This window comes from Sapajus apella, unplaced genomic scaffold, assembly GCF_009761245.1.
Source record: "Sapajus apella isolate SASKATOON/1434 unplaced genomic scaffold, GSC_monkey_1.0 scaffold127, whole genome shotgun sequence".
Taxonomy (NCBI): Eukaryota; Metazoa; Chordata; class Mammalia; order Primates; family Cebidae; genus Sapajus; species Sapajus apella.
Genome location: NW_022437067.1, coordinates 3,917,375 through 3,925,865, shown reverse-complemented (window position 1 = coordinate 3,925,865; position 8,491 = coordinate 3,917,375). Strand labels below are relative to the sequence as shown.

At 41.7% G+C, this 8,491-nt stretch overlaps 1 long non-coding RNA gene across 1 annotated transcript; it reads left to right on the top strand.

The window, feature by feature from the left end:
- Positions 1-259: 259 nt before the first annotated feature.
- Positions 260-3,132, top strand: LOC116539264. The gene is made up of 2 exons (XR_004263969.1): positions 260-485; positions 2,856-3,132. It is a non-coding gene; the product is annotated as an uncharacterized LOC116539264 (long non-coding RNA).
- The last annotated feature ends 5,359 nt before the right edge of the window (positions 3,133-8,491 follow it).

Genomic DNA, 8,491 nt, shown 5'->3' with positions numbered 1-8,491 from the left:
CTGCTTTACTTATTGTCAACAGGGTTGAACATGTAAGAATAAAAGTTGCATTTTAGAATTTGACATTCAGTATCTCTTTAGTAGCAAGGCATGCTGTAAGCAGACTGGGCTTTCAATGTGATGCAGTATGGAATGTGGAGGAGTCACAGGCATGTGGGCTGTGATGTCCTCAACACAGGGTGCCATGGGGAGGTGGCAATGATGCCCCAGAAAGGGACAGCAAGCACAAGAGGTGTGAGGGGAGTGCGATGCTCCCCAGCTGAGCCTGGAGGAAGGACAGACATCCCTTCTCTGTTCCATGAGCCTGTCTCACCAGAGAAGCTCTAGGTCACCTGGGTTTTCCTAGATAATTATGACATCATTTTCTTCCCATTCAGCATACTTTTTGAAGGCCTCTATGTCTCTCTGAATTTCTATCAAGAAATCCATTTATTTAAGCAGGAATCTTCTAAGAACACTTTCTGTTAACCATACAAATGGTGTAGGTGAGGAAAAACAATTTTCTCCTCCACTCTTCATGAGTTCTTAGCTGAGACCCCTGGGAAGAAAAAAACAGATTATCAAGAGAAAAATGGACAGAAATGTAATTGTATGTACAAGTATATGTTCTGTACACATAAGAAATGACCCAGAGAGTTGAGTAAATCTCTAGAGTAGATCTCAAAAGGGTAGTTTAAACTCCAGGCTTAAATACCATTCTTCTCTGAAACAAAGAAAGAAGAATGTGAGAAAAGACCTCCTAAAGAGAAATGGGCAAAGCCTGGTGCACTTGTGTGCACCTGCAGTCCCAGCTTACTTTTTCTTTTGTCGGCTCTCCTTTTTATTAAGCAATTTTATTTTTAAGATAACTTCAGTTTATCTTTAAATAGCCATAAATCTAATAAAAGTACCAAGATGTGAAGCCTCTCGCCCCACGTCCTGGCACCCAGTTTCTCTCCCCCAGAGGCAGCCACTGTTTACTCTCTCTCTCTTTCTCCTTTTTCCTTTTGAGACAGTCTCCCTCTGTTCCAGGCTGGAGTGCAGTGGCATGATCTTGGCTCACTGCAACCTCTGCCTCCTGGGTTCAAGTGATTCACCTGCCTCAGCCCCTCAAGTAGCTGGGATTACAGGCTCGCACCACCATGCAACGCTAGTTTTTGTGTTTTTTAGTAGAGCTGGGGTTTCTCCATGTTGACCAGGCTGGTCTCAAACTCTTGACCTCAGGCAATCTGCCCGCTTGGGCTTCCCAAAGTGCTGGGGTTACAGGCATGAGTCACTGCGCCCCGCCCCCTTTTCCATTTTTAAAAACATACAAATGTAGCATATACTACACATTTTGCACCTTACTTCTGCTTCCATTTTATGATATATCTTGTTGTTGTTTTTCTCATAGTTTGTTTAGGAAGCATTCTTGCCCCTCTGAATAGCTGCATAACATTCCACTACTTAGCTAGCCCAGTATTCACTTGATCAATCCCATTTTGTTGGATATATAGGTTGCTTCCTGAGGGATCCTGTAAGTATGTTGCAGCCCTTGAGTCCACTGGTAAAAATCTTAGAAGTAACTCCATTCATCTTATGGGACACATTGTAACATTGTTGTGAATGGAAATCCAATACCCGTTTGTGTGATTCAAAGGTTACTGTAAAAATGGTCAATACAAAGGAAACAATGTTAATGAATTCTCCATGGCACTTCAGCTTGTCCCAGGTGAAGCTTGTTGAGGCTGCTCTACAAGTGTTAAAAGACATAGTACCTCCACTCAGGACTTCCTTGGAGAGACTAAGTACATCAGATCATCATGGAGGGTGACAAACGTGAGTGCAGGACCCAGCCTGGTTCAAACGAGTGTGTTGAGCTCAGCCACCAGCTGGCTGTGTGTCCAACCAAAACAGGTGTCTTTCCTGGTTTGTACCTTGGTTTCCTCACATGTTAAATGGGGATTATGGAGCTGGGTGTGGTGGGTCATGTCTATAATCTAAGTGACACAGGACCCTGAGGCAGGAGGATCAGTTGAGCCCAGGAATTTGAGGTCAGCCTGGCAACATAGTGAGACCCCACATCTGTTAAAAATAAAAATAAAAATGAGGCTGGGCATGGTGGCTCACTCCTGTATTCCCAGCACATTGGGAGACCGAGGCAGGCAGATTACCTGATGTCAGGAGTTTGAGACCATCCTGGCCACCATGGGAAAACCCCATCACTACTAAAAATCCAACAAAATTAGCTGGACATGGTGGCAGGCACCTACCTGTAATCTCAGCTACTCAGGAAGCTGAGGCAGGAGAATCACTTGAACCCAGGAGGCAGAGATGGCAGTGAGCCAAGATCATGCCATTGTATTCCAGCCTGGGGAATAAGAGCGAACCTCCATCTCAAAAATAAAATAAAAATAAAAATGAGCAGGAAAAGTACCTTAAATAAAGCTAAGTCTTGTAATCCAGATTTAAGTGGATGCTTCTTCATTGATTAAGGATCTCTAGTGATATTGGGGTCAATCTAGTGATTCCCTGGTGCAGAGAAGGATACACCCTTCCAAAAGGAGATTGATTTTACAGATAGATGTACATTTCTCTTGCAAAAGGGTAACTGTTTAGTCAAATGTGTTCTTGGGGTGGCATGTTTTGGTCTGCAGCAACAGTACTGAATTCCCAGCAGTTTGAAGGCAGGTCACTGGACTCGATATTTTTATTTCTGTTCTGGATTTCTTCTTCCTTGGGGAGCCACAAAATATTTTAATGAGTGATGGAAGAAGAGCAGAAGAAGGAATCCATAAAACACAAACCACACTTGAAATCCTGATTATTTGGACTGGAATATTCTGATCTGTCCCTGGACTGAGTCCTTTGCAGGAATGGGCTGAGTTTCTTTGCAGGAATCTGGTGTTTTTGGATGCAAAATGTGCCGTGGAAGAACTCCAAAGTCACCTGGAAGACAGCACTGTATGCATACTCTGGTCCAAAAAGCATCCATGAAAGCTCCCTTGTCAGCAAGGGATGCAGCAAGTCCCTAGGAGACAGGAGGAAAAGAGCAAACAAAGCCTTGGTAAGAGCATTGAGATGGAACCTGTACTTACATTAACGCTCCTGTTACAATTCAGTGAAGTTACAAGAAGCAGCAAGAAATTACTGATTAAATCTCAATGGGGAGAGGTTCTCGTGTGACTTCCCAAACTACAAACAAAGCTGGGTGATGCATAAGACACATCTCTGTCCCCCAAAGACAGAAAGAGACTCTATAGGAGGGGTGTCTCCAGGGACCTTGTCCCCCAGGGAGGTAGAGACAGTGAGCAATAGTGAGTTGGATGTATAGTTGAGACAGCCACTGGGTGGTTGTCATCTCTCTGTGGCATGGGGAGTCACTACAGGTATTGCTAAACAATGGAAAACGTGCCATTGGGGGAGGCTTGGAGTGATTATTTAGATGAAGGCTCAGAAGATGGGTTAAAGAAGACAGTCTTCTAAAAATAAGTAAGCCAAATTATCCTTCATGTTCAATTTCTTTAGCCACTAATAGAAAAAGCCTCTCAGAAGGAAGGATCATTAGCATTTCAGGAGACTGTGGTGGTCACTGCTGCTGGGGGGGTTTTGCTGATGCCATCCAGGCTCTGATCACAGGCCTGCTTTTGGCTGGTGCAGGCTGGTCTGTGCAACTAGAGTGCCATGCATCCCAGGACCCACAGTTTCCCAGGTTTCTGACTCATTCTTTTTTTCACGTGAGTGATGATACCAATTGCCCAGGAAAAGGCTTTTCTAGACAAATATGGCTACCTTTTCAAATCACCAAAATGCATCCTACATATTTATTAACATTTTTCCTTCATACCCATCCTCTTTTTGGTGAGATTTTCACACAAGCTTCGTTGGCTGCCATAACAAAAACACCACAGTTAGGGTGTCTTAAGCAACAGAAATTTATTCTGTCTGAGCTCCAGGGGCCAGAATCCAACATCAAGATATTGGCAGCAGGTTGAATCTGTCTGGCCCCTCCACAGCTGCTAGTGGTGGCCCGTGAGCTTTGTCTTCCTTAGCTTGTTGGAACATCACCTCGATACATGCTTTGTCTTCCCATGGCTGTCGTCCCCCCGCGTCTCTTCATATCACCTTCCCTCTGTGCCTGTCTGTCTCTGTGTTCAAAGTTCCCTTTTATAAAGACACCAGTCATGTTGGATAAGGGCCCTCACTTTGGCTTGACTCTATCTGCAAAAATCCTGTTTCCAAATAAAGTCACATTCCAAGGTGTTGCATTTTTGTCTTTTCTTTTCTTTTCTTTTTTTTTTTTTTGAGATGGAATTTCATCTTGTTATCCAGGCTGGAGTGCAATGGCATGATCTCAGCTCACTGCAATCTCCGCCTCCTGGGTCAAGCAATTCTCCTGCCTCAGCCTCCCAAGTAGATGGGACTACAGGCACGCCCCACCATGCCCAGCTAATTTTTTGTATTTTTAGTAGAGACGGGGTTTCACCATGTTGACCAGGATGGTCTCGATCTCTTGACCTCATGATCCACCCGCCTCGGCCTCCCAAAGTGCTGGGATTACAGGCGTGAGCCACCGCGCCCGGCCCATTTTTGTCTTTTCTTGAGGGACATAATCCAACCCATAATAGCATTGCATTAGATTTCTGTAATGTTTGACTTCTTTTGTGTTATAGGAGAAAAAAGCTGAACTCCCACATGACCAAATTTTATATGAAGTGCCAAAAGACCCACGTGGAAACTGCAGACCCTTCATGAATGCTCTTGGGTGGGTGGCCACGAGATTTTATTTGCCTATTTCCTCTATGGCCATCTGTAGCCTCCACCCATCCATCTGCATAAAATTGTTCAGAGGGCAGAGCATTATCTGGAAAGGGTGGAGAGAGCTGCAGTAAAGGAAGAGTCTGTCTGCCTGCTTGGCTGGCATTTGTCTTTTTTTTTCTTTCCTGTGACAGTATTAGAAGAGTGAGGGGTCCATACCATGTTCTGCAATATTGTCAAGGAAATTACCGATTTTGCATGTAGCAGCACAGAACCATCCAAAGGCAATAATGATAATTACAGTGCCTTCAAACTCAATTTCCTTGGCACTAAATGGACTGTGACTGATGCATTTCTGGAAAACATCACCCCACATCTTACTTGGTGGCATTTTACATACATATAATGATGTTTTGTCCCAATTGAGTACAGCAAATTGGGTTCAGTGGAGCAAGCACTGGGCAGCTCAAAGGTGCTGTTGTGGCTTGGGAGGGAGAGACTTGGGAAGAGTAAACGCAGGTAGAGATGGAAAAAAAAAGACCCCAAGGAAATGAAGTGTCCTGGGAAAATGTGGTGGCGCTGGCAGTGAACCTGGAGGAAGTACAGAGGCCCAGAAAGGAGCAAAGGTCTATCTTCCTGCCTGGTGTTTGCTTCAGGTGCCCTCTTCTGACTTCTGAACTTCCCAGTGGAGAGTTTAGAACAGCATCGAAGAGCACTGGATTTAGGATCAAGCAGACCTGGATATAAAGTCCAGTTCAGACACCTCCTAGCTGTGTGACTTTACATAAATGTTTTCATTTTCCCACTCTCTCTAATGGAAATGTTAAGACCTGTCTTAGAGAATTGGGACCAAAAGTAATAAAATTGGGGAGATAGGAAAAACGTACAGCATTTGAGAGAATAAAGTGGTGCCTTTTATAACCTGCTCCTTAGACAACAGGGTTGTCTGTGCTGGTGAATAAAGCAAAGCTTGTGAACTAGTAACTGGGCACAAGAATCTCTGGACCACTTCAAGGCTTGTGGTAATCTAAAAGATCTTTACTATGATATTGTGACCTGGTATAAAAGCCTCTAATTTGAGATTCTAGAGCCGTTTAGAACAATAACAGCAACATAAGCATGACAAATAACACTTATTTAATACTCCCACAAGGGTTCCAAAGAAACCTGCTGCATTCTTAAACCTGATTGGGGGTGGGGAGGTTATTTTAGTCTCAGGTCAGCTTCCCCTGTAAGTATATTATTCTTTTGTAATATGCCAGATTTCAGTGTAAATCAAGGTACTGTCAAAGAACAAAATTATTCAATGATACTTGTTAAAACACAATAAAAAAAGACTTTGTTCAAAATGATCATGAAAGGTATAAAGACTACTGTAGTGCAGTCTTGCAGTGAGAGAGAAATTGGACTCAACTCTGAACACAGCCCAGGCAAAAGGGAATTTATAGCTGAAGAGCAGGGTAGGACTCAGCGGGTGGAAAATGACTAGGAGGGAACATCGGGGGTAGGGGGACTCTGGCTAAACCCACCTAACAGGATTCTTGCTGAAGACAAGCCAGGGGAACAGATGTCACCTGGGGGAGGGTGGAGGATGAGGAAACTGATCAGATATCAAGGGTGGGGATCTTGGCTAAACTGGCTTAGCAAGGTTGTGTGTGTATATATATATAAAACTGGATTATAGATATGAAACTGGATTTTATAAGGAAGTGCACAGTATAGGCTGAAGGTTCATGGGCATGGGTAAATTTTGGCCAAGGAAAGAGTCAGCCTCCATTCTTCTTCAAAGGAAGAAGATACATTCGTTTTGTTCTCTGAACAATGTAAGTCCACTTTCTTGTTCAGTCGCTCTTGGTTCATTAAGGATCGGCGGAATCATCCGTAGGGACTTGGCAGCAGAGGAGATCTCCTGCATGATATGATCCATAAGACTTAAATGAAGGGAGTTTAGTTTCTAAGAAAATAGACCAAAAAAAAAAAAAAAACTAACAGCTGGAACAAATTGTAAATTCAGTTTCTGAGTCCAGAGGGCAGGCAGTCAGGAAGATTTCTAGATGCTGGGTTTTAAACATCTTCAGTTGAAGTGAGGGCGGGCAGTGGCAATCTGAAGAATTTTCCAGTGTGCAGTTGGATGTGAGGAAGATTGTCCACGCATTAGCTCTGGTGGTGGTTTCTCTGAAGTTTCTATCTAGTTGTCTAACTTCAACTTGCAAAGCTTCGGGAAAAAAAGCAGTTTAATTTTAGTGATTCCAAGCCAGAAGGCTGAAAGAAAATTGAAGATGTTAGTTCAGAGAATCATAGTCAGATATTGAAAGAAATTAGAAGAATTCAGAATCTGGTCCAGAATGAAGATAGATAATAAAACCTCAAAGAAAACAGGGCAGAATCTAATATTGGGGCCACTAGAGTTTTCTTCTAGAACATACTTTTTTCTCTGTACAGTCACCCAATTTCTATCAAAGCTCATCGAAGTAAGGCTAATCTGTTTGCACAGTAAGTTTGGTCACATTAAACTTGGCCTGGTTATTTACATAAGTGCGGCAAGATTAGTGACCGAACATATAGGCTCTTTTTCAGTTTGCTTTGCTGGAATTTTTATTAAGGAATTGAAGTTTAGTCTGAGTCTTTTCTTGTAAAAAAAACAGAAAAAAGACTTTAAGGCCAAGAAGCAAAATCAAGAACTTGCTATCAGGCTGGAACCATAACACAGATTTGGGTGAACTCCTGTCTTCATATGGTCCTCAAAATTTCCCAGGATTATTAGGCCTTCCAAAAATTAACATGTTTTACTTACCGGTAAGTCTGAGAACTGTCAGACCAGGTTTTCTACAAGGCGCTTTATTGGCTCTATAAAGCCAATCTTAGTTTCTGAAATCTGTCATAATATCTGAAAATATGACATTCTAGCCAAAGCCTTGGTAATATAACAAGTGTTTCCAGTTATATCTTGTTATAAGGAGAACTGATTCTTATTGAATTTGTAGTTATTTGCACAACTATATTACTATAAAAATAAAAATATTTAGGAATAGTTTTCAAATTCTGAAGGGATCAGTAGGTAAAATGTGTTTCAATTTTTGTTCGCAAAAGTAAACTTTACCAAGTTGCTGTAAGCCACAGATAGCTTTAAAAAGTTCCCTTAAATCTAGAAAACAAAACATTTTGAAAAGCTGGCAATATTTAAAACAAAAAAAAAATCATTGAAAAAAGTTACCCTTGTGAGTTCACTCAGTCCCATGTGATTAATTCTTCTTGTGCTTGATCTTAGGATAGCAGTTTCATGAAGTCATCAGCTTAATTAGAGTTCTGAGAAATCTTTATCCAGTCCAAAAATATTATCTTAAAGTTGTTGGAAATCTGTAATCCAGAGTACTTGCAAAAGTCTTTTAATGACTCTCCTAAGTGAAAAAGCAATTTTGAACTATTGCAAACTGCAAACGCTTCTAGAGAAAAAGCAAAGTAAAATAATATCTGTCTATGAATAACAAAAACTTAAAACTCTCGTAGTTAAATGTCTGATGAGAGTTCATATAATAATGATGCAACTGATGAGGAAATTTAATGATTTCTGTGGCAAACAACACTTTAATATAATAATCAACATTTTGACGGATACCATACCAGATTTCTAGTATATATATATTTTTTAACGTCAAGTATTCTTATATATATACAGGTTCTGGGGTACATGTGCAGCACATGCAGGATTATTGCATACGTACCTACATGGCAATGTGATTTGCTGCCTTCATCTCCCCATCACCTATATCTGGCG